Source organism: Esox lucius, chromosome 11 (assembly GCF_011004845.1).
Source record: "Esox lucius isolate fEsoLuc1 chromosome 11, fEsoLuc1.pri, whole genome shotgun sequence".
In the NCBI taxonomy this organism is placed as follows: domain Eukaryota; kingdom Metazoa; phylum Chordata; class Actinopteri; order Esociformes; family Esocidae; genus Esox; species Esox lucius.
In genome coordinates this window covers 47,649,152-47,667,156 of record NC_047579.1, presented here as the reverse complement: position 1 = coordinate 47,667,156, position 18,005 = coordinate 47,649,152, and positions in this window count along the sequence as shown.

Here is an 18,005-nt window from a genome sequence, read left to right as displayed (position 1 = left end):
GTTGAAATGGTCTGAACTTCAGCTGTACCTAGTTCTGGCAGTCTACTCCCCAAGGTCCCTACAGGAAGTGGAAAATGGTGACCCGGTCAGAGTGGTTGAACTCTTCAACCCCCGTCTCTACTCAACTTTCATGTTGTAAAATCATGAAATAACAAAAATCACTTCTGTTGACACTGCTTTTTCTTAGCAGGAGGTTGCATATTCTTCTGCATTTATTAGTACATAGTAACTCATCATAGGAAATCTCACACTTTTGAAGACATCAGCCGCCCATTCCTAGAACATATGACCTGACAATGCCCTGCTCTTTCCAGTAAATATTTAAAGGAATGCAGCTAAGCACGCCCCTATGGACTATGTTGTACAACATCTGGAAAGATGGATTGCAACTCTTCTGCTAAGTGCCTCGTACACTATGCAGCCCCCAAAGCTGTCTTGGTTTAAACAGAAGAGAGATAAGTAAAACAACCAGGAGTAAGCAACATCTGTAATGATTTGTAAAACTCCTAACTTATTTATTTATTTACCTTTATTTATATATTTATCAAAGAAGTAAACCCTTTTACAACTGAGCCCTGTATTACAACATTGAAAGCACAAACAAAATGGAAATTACCCAATTCTGAATGTGCCTGTTGTGTCTCCAGCACTATTCAGTATATACAGTGTGTTAGGTAACTGCTCTTCTTCCAACTTATATTCTCTGCATGACAACAAGATATGTTTTCAGGAAGTTTCTGCATGACTGTCTTAAAAAAAACATCAACCAAAATGTTGCCCTTCTAGATGTCAGTGACTCTCAGCGAGCGTAAGCCAATGTAACAGATACTGATGAGTGCTGGAAATTTGCACCAGTGCTAAAACACAAGGCTGAATGATATTCATCCAGAGAGTACAGAAGCTGAGGCATTTATATACAGCTCTGGAAAAAATTAAGAGACCGCTGCACCTTTTTCTTTCCTTTCCAAAAAAGTCGAAAAGGAAGGTTTTGAGTGAGGAACAGAAGGGTTAAAATTAAGAGACCACTGTAAATTGAACGCTTCTGTTACTCACTCAAAACTTGGGAAAGGAAAGAAAAAGGTGCAGCGGTCTCTTAATTTTTTCCAGTGCTGTATATGAGTTAGAGCAATGGTTTCCAACCAGGGGTATGAGGGGGTACAGGGGGTACTTGAAAACACTCATGACACCATAGGCTTACTAGTGAAATTAACATGAGGGGGTACTTCAGGGGTACTCCCTGAGTAAAATTCTGTTGGTGATACAGTAACTGAAAAAAGTAGGGAACCACTGATTTCTCCAAAGATAATTGAAATAGCACTAATCAATAAGTCTGGATCTAGCCCCGGTGGATTTCCTAGTGTCTATAACTAGCAATCAATCAAGGAGATTGACATCCACATTTTCTCAGAAAAGAGGCGATGACTGGATTTGTGTTTACGTCAGCTATATTCCCCTGGATTCAAACAGCGAGCTGCCTAGTGCTCCTCCCCCTCTGACCACCAAAGGTTAAAGGTTTAAATTATACTTCAACCACTTTGGAATATTTTGTCTTTTCTATTTCACTGGCCTGAACTGCACCAAGATACTTTAAAGGGCTGTATATTTGGTTCTGATTTAAGTGTGGTCATGTTTAGATGTGTTTATTAGAATGATAATATCCAGAAAGCATAGCAAATGTTTATTTCTATATATACAGCATACAGGCAAATTTAATGGTGGTTGAGATGTGCTGCAGCAGTATGGAATGCTTTATAGGTACTTTTGTTTTCTCAATATAGCAATTGAGATTAGGCATTCATGCCTTGAAGTGTGTGTACTCACCCATTCTCTGTGAATCCTGCCTAACAGCACATTAGTATACATTCGATAATTCATAGGATGTGCTGTTCCAAGTTGTCTGAAATTAATGCGTTTTGCATCCCTGTCTCCCTCCAAAAACACAGCGAAGCATCCCCTCTGACCCTTTTCTCCAACCGGAGATGTTGTGTGCTCCAATCCACCTGCTAACATTTTGCTTGTAGGATCGTTTATTTCAGGATTGTGCTAGATTAAGATACGCATTGACAAACGTAAGGTTTGTGGATTTACATCTCTCGCCACCTTGCCTTACTTATGCCTTTGCCAATTATTCCAGTTCCCTAAATACTCAGGTATTTGGTTGTGGCCAGCCACACATCAAAAAAGCTACTATTGGCAGGCCCCCACCGGAGCCCCATTCTAACTGCAGTCGGTGGACTACCCCAGAACCCACGCCCCCAGCTTCCAGACCCAACTGATGGAGCCCCCAACCAACCACTACAAGATGACTGGAATGAACCCTGGAGCGATGCGTTTTCACAAAGCAGTGAGGGGGACTCTTATTCTGTAGCTGCTGAGGATGGAGGCCTGAATGCCAAGGAGCAGCAAGAGTGACATCTACAAAAAGTCACTTAAACATGTCTTGAAGGCAAATCGACCCTGAAGGCAGATATGAATGTGATTGGTCGACTCAATGGAGGGGGCAGAGCTTACATTCTCAAACTAAAATCACTCCAATCACGTTTGGGATCAAATTTAATGTTAGAGCACTCAGCCCATTTAAAAAAGCAAGCTCCGCTGTGTCCAATAATCCGTCAGGGAACAGTTCTTCCGTCAGGGAAGATCTGCCTCCGACACGTTTGAATAATCCGTCAGGGAACAGTTCTTCCGTCAGGGAAGATCTGCCTCAGACACGTTTGAATAAGTGTACCTCCATGAGTGCTACAGACAGTGCCAGATCAAATGTCAGCGGGTCTGCTTTGCAGAGTAATTTGGGTTTGTGCGGTCTGACCTGAACTGCCTGGCCAATTATTTCAGGTCCCTCAGTGGTTCTTGCCCAACCTTAGACATTTCAGATTATTAGCCTGGTTTAAAAGATTCAAATCTACATCCCCTTTAAGACACATAATCTAATGTAGTAACAGTCCCACTCCGTAAACGAAGCATCCAAGCAGACGACTTAGCCATCAGGTTGCAATATTTGCGACAGTAAAATCAGCGGTTAACTAAACTGGGGTACACAGCAGGAGACCCAACAGGAGTCCAACCTCATTCAAACCCTTAATCTCGGGGTAACCAGAGAAGCACTAGCTTCACAACCCCTCCTCTCTGAAGTCAAAGACAGAGGTTCCCCTGTGACCAGACGGGTACATGTTTGGTTTGGTTCTTCTTTGTCACGAGGAATCAACCCAAGCTGCAACCTTACACTCTACCTCACAGACTAACACCAAAAAAGGACATACACTCCACGCATTGACCTCCTCCTCCGTCTCTAATCTACCATTCACACCTCCTTTCCCAGAACTAGAACCTAATCAGAAACAGGAACCATTCACCACAACACTCTGGAAAAGGTGTAAAGGAAGGACCACCAACCTACACCCAGACTCGAAGAACCCCACCACCAGATGAGGTACAGAAAAAGGACCAAATATCCAGCATTAACCTCCAAATCTAGGGCTTCCTTGTGTCTGCCAGCTACTCAGGTTGTCCTTGCTCCTCTACAGACCCAGATCCCAACCCAGTAACCTGGTCCCTGGTTCCCCTTTCTCTGTCCCAGCACCAAGGTGTCACCTGACCTCTTTGTTTTAGCGATCAGTGTGATAAAATAAACAACAGTTTCTATGCTTCAGAGTACCCATGTCCCAGTCTTTGACCATGCCAAACCCACTGGGAATGCTCAGGATGATATAGCAAAGCTGTACCTATTAATTATATCCCACAACTGGATACCAAAAAAGAAGAAGAATAGTACAAATTAGGGGAAAAACTAATACTTAATGTCTATGGCCTTCATCAATAACTGGATGACACATTTTGTCTTTTGGGGAGGGGTTTCAAGATGATTAAAGACAGTATTTAGCTGGACATTTGTCACCTAGGAAATGTGACACCTCTGGTCTGTGGGTTATGTACTTACTGTGAAGAGTGGGAACAGACTTGTGAAAGTATGTTGTGGGTTTCTAGAAATAACCTTACTGTCATAACAAGGCTGTTCATCACTTGATTTATTTTGGCAGGCTGCCTGGCTAGACCTTGAGAGCAACATATGTGTCACACAGAGGGTTTACTTTATCTGTCTATTCTCAAGGACAAAAGATTGTGAGCTGCCTAGTTGAAGTTCATAATACAGCACTTGATTTGAGCCCATTGTCCGGGTAGAGTATATAACGTTTACTTTATTTTTGGCATAATAAAGTGTACAGTTGATAATAGAGTGCTTTGAGCAATTGATCTGTAGAAGATATTGTACGCCAAAATCTAACTATTTTCATAATTATTAAGAATTATTTAATAACACCAGTAAAGTTGTTGCATAAGTATATAAACAATATATAGTTGTTCAGGGGTAAAATCCAGCTTAGCAAACCAGATATTTAGAGCTTGGGATTATTTTTCAATGACTACCTCTGTACAGTATATACGTAAACAACACAGTATAACACCAAGTCAATAAAACTTCAGGGATATCAGTCTGTCCAGTTAGGAAGCATAAGCGAGTGTGGATCAATGTCACCTGTTTTGAATTAAATGAAAGCGACAACAGATGCACTGGAGGGGCAACAGCAAGACAACCCCCAAAATGTCTGTGGTGGCCATAGACAATTCCTCTTTCCATATCCTTCCTGACTGATTCTTCTCTGGTTTAGCATTTTGCTAGTGTCCTTGTCACTACTGGTAGCATGAGGCGGAACCTGGAGCCCATTCAGTTTGCACAGGTATTCCAGCTCCTCCAGGATGGCACATCCATACATGCCATCGCAAGAAGGTTTGCTGTGTCTCCCAGCACAATCTCAAAAGCATGGAGGAAATACCAAGAGACGGGCCGTTACACAAGGGGAGCTGGACAGGGCCGTAGGAGGGCATCAACCCAGCAGCAGGACCGGTCTCTGCTCCTTTGTGCGAGAAGGAACAAGAGGAGCACTGCCAGAGCCCAACAAAATGACCTCCAGTGGGCTACTGGTGTGCATGTTTCTGATCAAACTGTCAGCACTGTGCAGCTCAATTGGCATTCGCCAGAGAACACCAGAATTAGCAGGTCCGCCATTGGCCCCTCGTTCTCTTCACAGATGAGGGCAGGTTTACACTAAGCACACGTAATAGACCTGAAAGAGTCTGGAGATGTTGTGGTGAACGTTATGCAGCCTGCAACATCATCCAACATGACCGGTTTGGCGGTGGGTCAGTGATGGTCTGGGGAAGCATATACTTAGGGTTGAACAGACCTCCATGTGCTAGTCAATGGTACCCTGACTGCTGTTAGGTACCGGGATTAAATCCTCAGATCCATTGTTAGAATGTACGATGGTGCAGTGGGCCCTGGGTTCCTCTTGGTGCAGGACAAGGCCCGGCCTCATGTGGCCAGAGTGTGTGGGCAGTTCCTGAATGACGAAGGCATTGATGCCATTGACTGGCCCTCGCGATCCCCAGACCTGAATCCAATTGAGAACCTCTGGGACGTTATGTATCAGTGCATAATGTCCCATTATCGCCTTCGCCGAGTAGTGCCATAAACTGTCCTGGAGCTCACTGATGCCCTGATCCAGGTCTGGGAGGAGATCCCCCAGGACACCAGCCGTTGTCTCATCAGGAGCATGCCCAGACGTTGTTGGGAGTGCATACAGGCACGTGGGGGCCAGACACACTACTGAGTCACATTATGAGATCAAAACAGATTTTTATCTTTTATATATTTCCTTAATCAAATGACTTAAGTGTTCCCTTAATGTTTTTGAACAGTGTATAAAATGCCTCTGTCAAACTATTTAATATTTTAAGATGTAGTGTTTCATTTCAAGACAGTTTATTTAACCTTTTTGGCTAGTAGTAAGCTCAAAAGGACATTAATCTGACTGTAATCATAGAATGCAAGGAAATCCTGCTGTCTTATCGAGGGAATATCCTCCCAAGGATGAAAGAACGTTTGCTGAATGTCTACTAACAAGCAACTGTGGTAATGTTTACATGAATAATCTTGAATCTTGAATGGTTTCCTAGATGACACAAGATGACAAATGTCTTTAAGAAAAATAGCTACATGCCTGAAAATACCCATCTCCACTATTATGGCAATAATTAAGAAGTTCAAATCAACTGAAGCTGTGATGAACTTGCCTGGGTTTGGTGGAATAACATGGATAATCATGCAAAAAAAGACATACAGTACAACACACTTTAAACTTTGGTGGTGGATATGTTATGTTGTGGGCATATTTGGCTCCCAAAGGCCATGGGAAGTATTTTAGGATACAGAACATTATGGTCAAGTAGCCTCCTGACCTAAACCCAAATGAAAACATGTAGGGTGATTTGAAGAGAAGAGTCCACAGGCTAGGACCAAAGACTAAGAAGGATATGGAGAATTTGTTGTTCCACCTGATCAAATATTATAAAATAGTCTGTGTTGTTTTCTTGGCAATGGTAGGCTGCACCATACTTAATGCATTGAGGTCAATGTGATAATCTATCCTCTTTCCTCTTCACCAAGAGGGGTCATAACTGTCAAGGGCACCGTATATCACTTTGCTTCCGGAATAATTTCATTGACATTGTTGACAAAAATATATATATTTAATAAATGTTATTCCCTCCTTGAAATCCTGCAAAATATTTGAAGAAACTCTAAGTGGGTGAAGACCTATTCTCCACTGTACTTAATTTAGCTTCCCTTTTTACCACAACTTAGAGGAGACCTTATAAGATCATGAACAAGCCTGTTACAGATACATGTTTATTCGTTACGATAAATCTGTGCCCATAACAATAAGAAATCTACAGTGGGGAGAACAAGTATTTGATACACTGCCGATTTCTGCAGGTTTTCCTACTTACAAAGCATGGTAAAGGTAGAGGTCTGTAATTGGTAGAGGTCTGTATTTCTTAACATAGGTACACATCAACTGTGAGAGACGGAATCTAAAACAAAAATCCTAAAAATCAATTTTTTAATAATTAATTTGCATTTTATTGCATGACATAAATATTTGATCACCTACCAACCAGTAAGAATTCCTGCTCTCACAGACCTGTTAGTTTTACTTTAAGAAGCCCTCCTGTTCTCCACTCACTACATGTAATAACTGCACCTGTTTGAACTCGTTACCTGTATAAAAGACACCTGTCCACACACTCAATCAAACAGACACCAACCTCTCCACAATGGCTGAGACCAGAGAGCTGTGTAAGGACATCAGGGATAAAATTGTAGACCTGCACAAGGCTGGGATTGGCTACAGGACAATAGGCAGGCAGCTTGGTGAGAAGGCAACAACTGTTGGAGCAATTATTCAAAAATGGAAGAAGTTCAAGATGACGGTCAATCTCCCTCGGTCTGGGGCTCCATGCAAGATCTCACCTCGTGGGGCATCAATGATCATGAGGAAGGTGGGGGATCAGCCCAGAACTACATGGCAGGACCTGGTCAATGACCTGAAGAGAGCTGGGACCACAGTCTCAAAGAAAACCATTATTAACACACTACGCCGTCATGGATTAAAATCCTGCAACGCAGGCAAGGTCCCCCTGCTCAAGCCAGCGCATGTCCAGGCCTGTCTGAAGTTTGCCAATGACCATCTGGATGATCAAAAGGAGGAATGGGAGAAGGTCATGTGGTCTGATGAGACAAAAATAGAGCTTTTTGGTCTGAACTCCACTCGCCGTGTTTGGAGGAAGAAGAAGGATGAGTACAACCCCAAGAACACCATCCCAGCCGTGAAGCATGGAGGTGGAAACATCATTCTTTGGGGATGCTTTTCTGCAAAGGGGACAGGACGACTGCACCTTATGGAGGGGAGGATGGATGGGGCCGTTAGTCCTTCTACATGGCCTTACCGAACTCCTCCCAGGCCCGAGTTTTTGCCTCCACAACCACCCAGGCTGCAGTCCGCTTGGCCTGTCGGTACCCGTCAGCTGCCTCAGGAGTCCCACAAGCCAACCAGGCCTGATAGGACTCCTTCTTCAGCTTGACGGCATCCCTTACTTCCGGTGTCCACCACCGGGTTCGGGGATTGCCGCCTCGACAGGCACCGGAGACCTTACGGCCACAGCTCCGAGCGGCCGCTTCGACAATGGCGGTGGAGAACATGGTCCACTCGGACTCAATATCTCCAGCCTCCCTCTGGATCCAGTCGAAGCTCTGCCAGAGGTGGGAGTTAAAGATCTCTCTGACAGGAGACTCGGCCAGACGTTCCTAGCAGACCCTTACAGTACGCTTGGGCCTGCCGAGTCTGTCCAGCTTCCTCCCCCGCCATCGGATCCAACTCACCACCAGGTGGTGATCAGTTGACAGCTCCGCCCCTCTCTTCCCCCTCCTTCCCCACCAGCGAGGTGACATTCCACGTCCCTAGAGCTAGTTTCCGTATCCAGGGATCGGGTTGTCTAGGCCCCCGCCTTCGACTGCCGCCCGATCCTCTCCGCACCGGCCCCTTATGGTCCCTCCTGTGGGTGGTGAGCCCACGGGAAGGCGGCCCCACGTCGCTCCTTCGGGCTGAGCCAGGCCGGGCCCCATGGGGAAAGGCCCGGCCACCAGGCGCTCGCGTATGAGCCCCAACCCCGGGCCTGGCTCCAGGGTGGGGCCCTGGCTGCGCCATACCGGGCAACATCACGGAACTCATAATTGTTTTCATCACTAAGGGGGTTTTGAACCGCTCTTAGTCTGACCCGTCGCCTAGGACCTGTTTACCTTGGAAGACCCTACCAGGGGCATATAGCCCCAGACAACATAGCTCCTAGGGTCACTCGGGTACTCAAACCCCTCCACCACGTTAAGGTAGCAGTTCATGGAGGGGTTATCTTAACGAATAAACATTAATCTGTAACAGGCTTGTTCATGATCTTATAAGTTCTCCTCTAAGATGTGGTCAAAAGGGAAGCTAAATTAAGTACAGTGGGTAATAGGTATTTACCCATTTAGAGTTTCTTCAAATCTTTTGCAGGATTTCAAGGAGGGATTAAAATGTATACAATTTACTGTATATACATAAATTAAATCAAAGCCTTTATATGGTGTGAGAACCCAGTGCCTGATTGAGTCCAGAAACTCACTGCATTATTTACACAAGCTCCTGAGCCTAATAATCCTCTCTGGTTAGGAGTTACAGTCTCAGTTGGGGTTGGTGATTGAGAACAACAGAAACAGCAGATAATGAATTCCTGTTTTCCTGCACAGATTTAGACTCTGGTCCGTACACTTGTGATGAATTTGTTGAAGAGGTCTGTAATCATTAACTAATTGACTTGTTTTGGTCGTAATAACAGACTGGCCCAAGCCACAGCCGAGAAGCCTGACCTCCATACAAAGCAGACGACCACTGGCTGAACATTCAATATTTGGACAATGTGTTTTTCACCAGTTTATCAGTACAGCCCACTGGGACAGATGGTACTCCTCTATGTGCAGGGCTGTGAGGATGGTGATGAGGACAATACAACAGACAGTATTGGTAATGGAGTGCCCATTTTAACTTGTTTTATACCTGATTGTAGTTAAGTAATTCATTTAAAAAAAGCATAAATATGTGCCTCGTTAATCACAATAGTATTTATGTAGACATAAAATGTCAGAAAAATGCCTGAATAAAATGCCAGCTGGAATATTTTTCGAATCAGTAGGAAATAATCTGGAAATCTAAAATCTGTCAACCAGAACTTTGGGAAAACCAGACCATTTGATGAATGTTACTCTGATTTTGCAAACATACACTTGACTGAGTAAAATCCTTGCAGAAATGTGCTGCATGACCCAGATAAGCCACAGTTAGTGCCATCCAAAGTTTAGAGAGATAAATATCACAACTTTCACCAGTCTCACTCACCCCAAACATACACACACACACACATTACCACCCCTCCCTGACCACATATCTCACAAAACTTTAAACATTACTTAATACAAATAGTTAAGATCTACTCCAGAGTTTTTGTAACTTGATTCATGTCTGAAAATCATTATTAAAAGTACCCTTGAAAGCGTAACCCTGTCAGCACAGTGTTTCTTTATCGAGAATGAGAAATAGCGTGAGAGTTCCCCTTCTGTATACTAGCAGTCAAAAGCAATCAGTCTTAATCTGTAGGTTTCTACAAGTAGATTGATGATCTAACAGAACTATCCTTTGCATAAAATTATTATTTGATTATTTGATTTGTATAGGTGGTAGTAGTGTATGCGACTTACATTTGTGTAGTAAACAGTTTGTTGATATGTCTAATTTATTTGAAAGGTGATGTGTTTATGTGTGTAATGTTGTCAATAATGTGTTGATGCACAATGCACATCGGTGTGTTATATAGCTCACACTTCTGTATTTAAGGCCTCTTACTTGGCAGAGCTCTAGGAATGACAAGGTATAATGGTGACCACTTCAACTAAACGTAATATCTCCAAATCAATTGTAATGATGTTAAACGTGGTATTGTTTTAATGCAATTTAAGAAGCTATTTACATTTTCAGGACCATGTAGATATACCCTTTTATTGAAAATGTTATTGAAAATAATTACATGGTTAGCAAAACCGCACTTATCTTGTTTCAGAAAAAAAGATAATTGCTAAGAAATGTTTTATGTAGCTCCAACTGTGAAGGTACACATTACTATGTACTTTCAAAAAAAATGTATTTACTTTTTCATAGCTCAAGTGGTGGGTGTACTGCAGATTATTTCTTTTTCAGAACATTTTACTTTGACTAAACACTACATTTCTTAGGCCCAATAGACTACAACACATTAAGACATTATGCTGGTGGATATTCAAGTGTCAGTTGGTCACAGTAAATAATTATATATTTATAACGGAACAGAAGACGTCACACTGTCTCACGGGAGAGACTCTCAGCTTCTGGGAGTAAACCTTTCGGTTTACATTTTTGGTTACATGCTTTTGGTTACATGCAAACACTTTCCCATAGTTTTCCTAGCCTAGGTGTGGACTAACCATCAAGCTCAATGGAAAATCTCTACAGGAATTTATCTTAGACTTGGCTTGATTTGAGTTTGGAAAACTGCCCCTTTGACAAACAGTTAAACACCAAGTTTAAGGCATTTTGAGATTTAGGCATATTGATATTGTTAATGCTGATTGTACAACCCAGTACCTGGGTTGTGCAGATCTGCCCTGAAGTCAATGTTGAAGGTGAACTAACCCCAACTCTAAACGCTGGAGTTTACATTTAAACTGGTTATGGTAATGGTTCGATTATTTACAGATTCCACGTCTAATCTTTCAGACATTAGTATGGTTGAGAGTATCAGTTGTATCCTACCCAATCCACTCAGTTCCAGTAATACAATAACGCTGGTAAAGTGACAGGGAAGATGGTTCCAATTAAAGCATCCATCAGGCCGCCTACTGACCTATTTCTACTGGCAAAATGAAATCTATTGTGCAAGTGGACCGAAGCTTTGCTCATGTTTTCCCATCCTGGTGGGTCAAACTTATTCTGTATCTGTCTAGTGCATCATCGTCCTGCGAACATCCTGTGACCTGTGCGGGTCAGAGCACGGAATTCAACTTGGGCTCCTTATTTTGTGCCTGTTAGCCTACAAGATAGCATTGTTTCAGCTGCGCTTCTCTGGCGTGTACGTGTTACATCTAGTTATCTTCCAGACGTCTTGTGGTGCGGTAAACAGGAAGGTCGTCAGCCTAGCTTATCAACTAATTCCAGCTCTGTGTTGCCTGGTTGGCTCTGTAAATGGTGCATCGGTGTGCGTGTCTAGCATAATATCCGCATGGTATTTATCAGAAGAGTCTTTCTGGGGCCCTCAATCGCTGATCGAGTCACAAGAAAACCCTTCCTCTTTTTACATCCCGATCTACAAGCCCTCCTTATCTAGGTTGGGGCTCCTTGACCCCGAGCCACACCCGCTGACACTAAGCTCCAACGCTGGGTATTCCTTCTTCACCGTCCCTATGACGACCAGCCACACATGGGTAGCGCGGAAGGCTTTCCACAACACTTTGGAGGGTCTCTGTGGGAATTTCTAGGACGAGAAGGCCCGACTCGCAATTGCTGTACTGATTCATCGCAAAGGGGTTCTTTGGGGCTGAGGCCAGGGCTCTGTGCAGGCCACTCGAGCTCCTCCACACCAAACCTTGTCGAAACCATGTCTTGGGTCAAAGATGGCATCCGATGACAGTGCCATGTTTAAAGTCACTGAGCTCTTCAGTACGACCCATACTGCCAATGTTTGTCTATGGAGATTTCATGGCTATGGGGTGGATTTTAAGCACCTGTAAGCAATGGGTGTGGCTTAAACACCTGAACAGCTGAAAGGTTGAACATGTTGATGAATTTGATTGATTGATAAATGTCCCCTTTACATTTAGGACAAGGATAGGGCTAACAGATGAAGCTACAAAACAGAAATTCTGCCTCTGGCACAGCTCTGTCTCCAGAACCAGATTAATAACAAAAATAGGCAACCTGCCCTGTGTCTGACACTTTCCCTGAGCAGGCAAGTATATCTCTATCGCACATGTTCTCTAAACACACAAGAAGACACATTACACAATCACACAGTGTTCTGGGTTGGGGGGGAGGGTGAGATCGGGGCATGGAATTAGAATGGTAGGATGTGAGTGTACATGTGGCTACCTGCGCCGTGTGACCATGCTGGTGCTATTTTTAGCTCCCTGGGGATTATGCTTTGTGGAGCAAACAACAGTACCAGCAGGCTAGAAACAGGCCACATTTCTGTCGGCCAGCCACGGCCAGATAGCATGTCACCCTGGAAACCTGTGCTAGAGCGCAGCACTCAGCTGGAAGTAAACAGGGACCTTTTAGGAACACACAGATCCCATTTTTCCTCCCTCCCCTCGACTTCGATGCCTATATCCATCAACAGATGGACATGTGTCCCATATAGAGGAAGTTTGAGGTAGTCTGTGTGACAATGTTAACTCCCTTTAGTCAGATGACAGAAAATCAACGGTTTCCCACTGACCATGCATTGTGTTATTGTTCATTTGCAACTCTGTTCCCTGCAGTGGTATAACAACAGATGGTACATACATTTTATATATTTTGAATATATTTGTACACCCAGGGAGTGTTCTAAAATGTTATTTCCAAACACATATTTAAAGTACATTAAAGTAAGAAATAAGTGGGTCCATTTTAATACACTGTATTACTATTTTAATAGTACTTTTAGAGTACTAATATAGTACTATTATAGTAATATAACACAATCCCATTTCCAAAAAAGTTAGGACATTTTGTAAAATACAAATAAAAACAGAATGCAATGATGTACAAATCATGTATCCCTATATTCAATTGAAAATGGTACCAAGACAACATATCAAATGTTGAAACTGTGAAATTCTATTGTTTTTGGGAAATATATGGCCATTTTGAATTTGATGCCAGCAGCGTGTTTAAAAAGAGTTGATAGATATTGAGCATGAAAGTAATTGAAAACAAAATAAATCTAACAGCATGGTGCCGTGACCCGGATAGATGGATTTGCACTCTGAATGGTGAGTCAAACCACTCTAAAAGAACAAGTCAGTTAAATCAGCATGAGTATCCAGGTGAACACATCTGGAACAATAAGAAGACCTAGAAATGTTGTTTTTTAGGCAATGGAAACCTGTGGTGAGGACACGCAAGACTTACGTTGACACTGAAAGATGTGTTCTTAGTCTTAGTTCAGAGATTCCACAGAAGAAGATAAATCTTCGTTAAGTAATCTAGAAGTCCTTGCTAAATCTTCCTTGTTGTGATGGGAAGTACTTACTAGACAGAGTAGTAAGTGACACGTGTAAAGTCCTAATATAGGCCACTGTTTAGTGCAAAGCTTCGGTATTCATCTAGAAGTCCTTGTTATTTGGATAGCAGGTTGACGCGTATGTAGTAATAATTAAAATCTTGTACAAGTAAAGGGAAGAAAAATACGTCTTTAAACAACGTAGTAAATACAGGGACTGCAGCCCTCCCATTGTAATTTAGAAAATGGTGAAATCCTTGGCCTATGAGATCAAAAAGAATTTGAAAATAGATGACTGTCACCAAGAGATAATTCAAAAATATGCCATTGTTCCAGAAGAAGATTTTTGGACTTTTTTTTGATATACAGAAAATATGAGAAGAATTTCAAAGAATGCCTGATGAATTACAAAAAACACAGTGGTAATTGATTGTGTTATCAGAAATTGAAAAATGGAATGATAAATTCCTCAAAAATGTGTTCCGGCGTTGGAAAAAGGAACTGGAAACATTGAAAGCAGGAACAACATCTAAAGACACTCAAAGCCCATTGAAAAAGAAACCAGGATCATGTCACTATTGTGGAATCATTGGACATTGGCAGGATGAGTGTCAAAAGAAGAAGAAGAACCAAAGGAAAAGGACAGGATGCACAGACAGTTGGAACATGAGACATTCTACCCACATTCCGATCAGCAGCAAGGAAAGATCTCCCATGTATGGAATTCAGGAATCAAAGACAGAGGATTTCCTGGTGATACCGGGAACTGACGTGAGCTTATAATCATTGATTAAGAGTTTTAAATATGTTTACAAAAATGTATCGAACCTAAATATTGAGTAGAGCTGGAACTAATCAAGGAAATCTGATCACTTCCCTTGATAATGACCATGCTTATTCAAGTGAATATTAATTTGAAGGCACTTTGATGGTGTATAGCAGAGGTGTCAAACCGGTTCCACGGAGGGCCGAGTGTCTGCAGGTTTTTGCTCTCTCCTTGTACTTGATTGGTTAATTAGGTCACTGATTGGTTAGTTTCTACCCTCACCTGGTTGTGTAGGTATGAACTAGGAACCAATTTATAGGAAAAACCAAAAACCTGCAGACACTCGGCCCTTTGTGGAACCGGTTCGACACCTGTGGTGTATAGCATGTTTTAATAAGCCTTTACAAAAGGTTTCCCCCAAGTTGGAATGTGTGTGTTCTCTCTCTCTCTCTCTCTCTGCCTTGTCACAGGACAACTGGTGAGAGGGAAACAATACACATAGGGTAATAATTTTTTGAAGTATACACATGGCTTTCCATGTGCACTGAATTTGATTCTAATGTATGTTATACATTGGTTTTAGACAAAAGATTGAGATTAAAGTCTCAAATTATGACAAAAAGGGTGAAAACTGCCAAAAGCGAGTTTATCCCCTACAACAAAATTTTATATTTTATTTTGAATGTTGAATTGGCTTTGGTTAATTAGGAACATTTTAATTTGTTAGTTTTTTGTGTTTCTCTTACAACTAAGATGACATTTGTGTTTATAGAGCAAGTTAGATACTAAAAATTTGACTGACTAAAATGGTCCCTTGGTTCAGCTAGCAGCACAGGGGGGAGGAGTGCTTGAGCCAACACCCCCACACACCCCCACACCCTGGGATAGCAAGAGTAACATAGGCTTACTTGGGTGGTCATGTCTGTTTTTGGTTTAGTCATAATTTTCACCAATGTTTTGGAATATCCACCAGATTGTTAAGTTATTGTATAGATATGACAAGCATATTTTTACTAACTGCGAACAAAACTTAACAAAGGATATCGGCTAATTTGAAAGAATAACATATGTTGCTACAGACAGTCTGAGGACCATGTATGGATTTTTTATATGTGGAAACCTAAATTTCATATACATTTTAAATAATCCATTTGACATTTATTTATGGCTTGCCATGAGTGGGTGAAGCCAAGGGCTCCAGGAAGGGGGGCAGACCCCTAGGATGACCCCAAACAACCTCTCCCATTAAATCAGGGTAGCCTATTTCTAAGGATTAAAGTTGAGTGTTCAGACTGGTCTCAACTGTGGTAATTTCCTCAACGTAAGCAAATTCAGTTTTGGGATGATCAAACACTGAGTAGAGGTTAGAGACATTTTCTACCCAATAGCTTTAACATTGAAATGCATGACTTTTGACCAAAAGTCATCCTCCATTGTTGATGATAGAGTAATTTTAATGTCAATAGAACCACAGACGTGGTCAAATATAAGTTGTGATTTAGTGTTTGGCTGAATGCCACTATTTGGAATAAAAATGAATAAAAGTTGGAGAATTTTACTTAAATGCAGAAGGTTAATCAAGACATTGTTTGTCACAAGATAGTTTGGTCGTTGCCTTTGAAAAATGCTAAATTTGGGTGCTGTAGATATGCTAATACAATCGCCCTGGTGGTTGCAGTATGTATACCACTGGAACATGGGCTGGAGTTTTTTCTCCTACAACTTAGGTGCTCAGCTTATCCCCTAGTGGGCAAACCAATTTAGTTAGGCATGTGCCAAGAAACTTCAGGGTATTCTAAATTCATGATAGCCATTTAAAGAATATGAGAGCTGTTTAGCTCTGTAAGACAAAGGTGTCACTGGGTTATATGGTTTATGATTCCTTCGCACAAGATTGATGTCTTTGATTATGTTAGTGAATGTTTGTGTTTTTAACATTTTCACTTTGTTGTTTTTTATGAATATATAGTATGCAACTCCATATTGAATGGATTCTAGATCCATCCCTGTTACCAATTCTCTATTTTTACATGTCCATCCCAAAATGATGGCCAGTGTGGGCTCTGGATGGCGCCTCCTGTGGCCATATACGCCATGATTCTGCTTTCACTCATGGTGTCGCTTTCCGTTGACTTAATGAAGTGAAAGCAGGGGGGATGTATGATATGATCATTGATTATGATTGGAAAGAGTTGAGCTTAGGGCTCAAAACAAATCCAATTGGTACTTAAAAGGAGTTACATGAACATTTAGTTTGTTTTTTTCTGTTTGCATAGTTATAATGGTGCATTGGATTCTGCTATGTTTAACATATTCTATTCTTAGGATTTGTTTTAATTGTTTTAATGCTGGAATAGCATAGATGTAACCATTTCTGATTTGGCTAAGCAAAGTCAAGTCTGACAATTTTATTCCACTGCTAGCTGCTATCGGGCATTAATATAGCACAAGGAGTCATAAAACAACCAAGCCAGTTCTGGATGGAAAGGGTAATTTGACATAGACCTTTATGGAAACCTGTCTGAATAGGGTGTATGCTTCACTCTGATGATGGAACTTCTGAGATCCACAAGTTTCCAGGACTGATCTATTGTCTTCATTGTTGGGAGTTGACGGAACCATACCCAGTGGATGAAAGAGTGGCTGTTGAACCACACTAATCGTTGTTTTGTAGTTATACGTTCAACAGATCAGGACATCACAACCCCTTTTCTGATGATACATCACGTCACTAACTGGACACAGACAACTGAGTGTGTGAGTATCAGCAACATGTTCAAGAAGGATTTCAACCACAACCACATGGGTCACATCTGTTCCAAATCCTCCTGACCACTCACATGGCAGAACGATGCCAGGGTCAGATCACTTGGCTTCACATTTCATTTCCAGATGAATCATCGACAGCAAGATGAGAGGAGAATCCATGAAAAGACTCCACATACTACAGGTCAGAGTACCACGGGCCAGTTGACTGGAAAGGTCACATGGTCCCATCACAGTGGAAGACACTGTTGTGGTGTTAATCTTGAAATAGTGAAGTTTTGGAAACTCACTATTCCACTACACACCTAAACTGACTTGTTAGGACAACCAGGCAATTTGCTGGGTCCACATCACACTGACTGCAATAACTGATTTTGGAACTTTCATCACTGATGCAAGACAGAGAAGACTGAAGACTAGAACTACCGGACATTTGATGAGAATCTAGGGTCATTCCTAACAATCAATAATTTTCCTAAAGTGACTGGTATTTTGATCTCTTATGTATATATGTTAAGTCCTCACAAGGCAGATGGACCTACATATGATCACTACCCAAATATCGGTCATTGATACTTGTCTTTTTGTGAAGTTGCTTCATAGTCATGATTACAACAGCTATCCTGATATGTTTATTAGTGCCATATTCCTTTTCAAAGGTAGAAACTGTCACTAGTACATTCATTGGAGTTGAGTGTTGATTGTTTAAAGGGCTTAAAGGGAATTAACTATGCATTTCATTAATCTG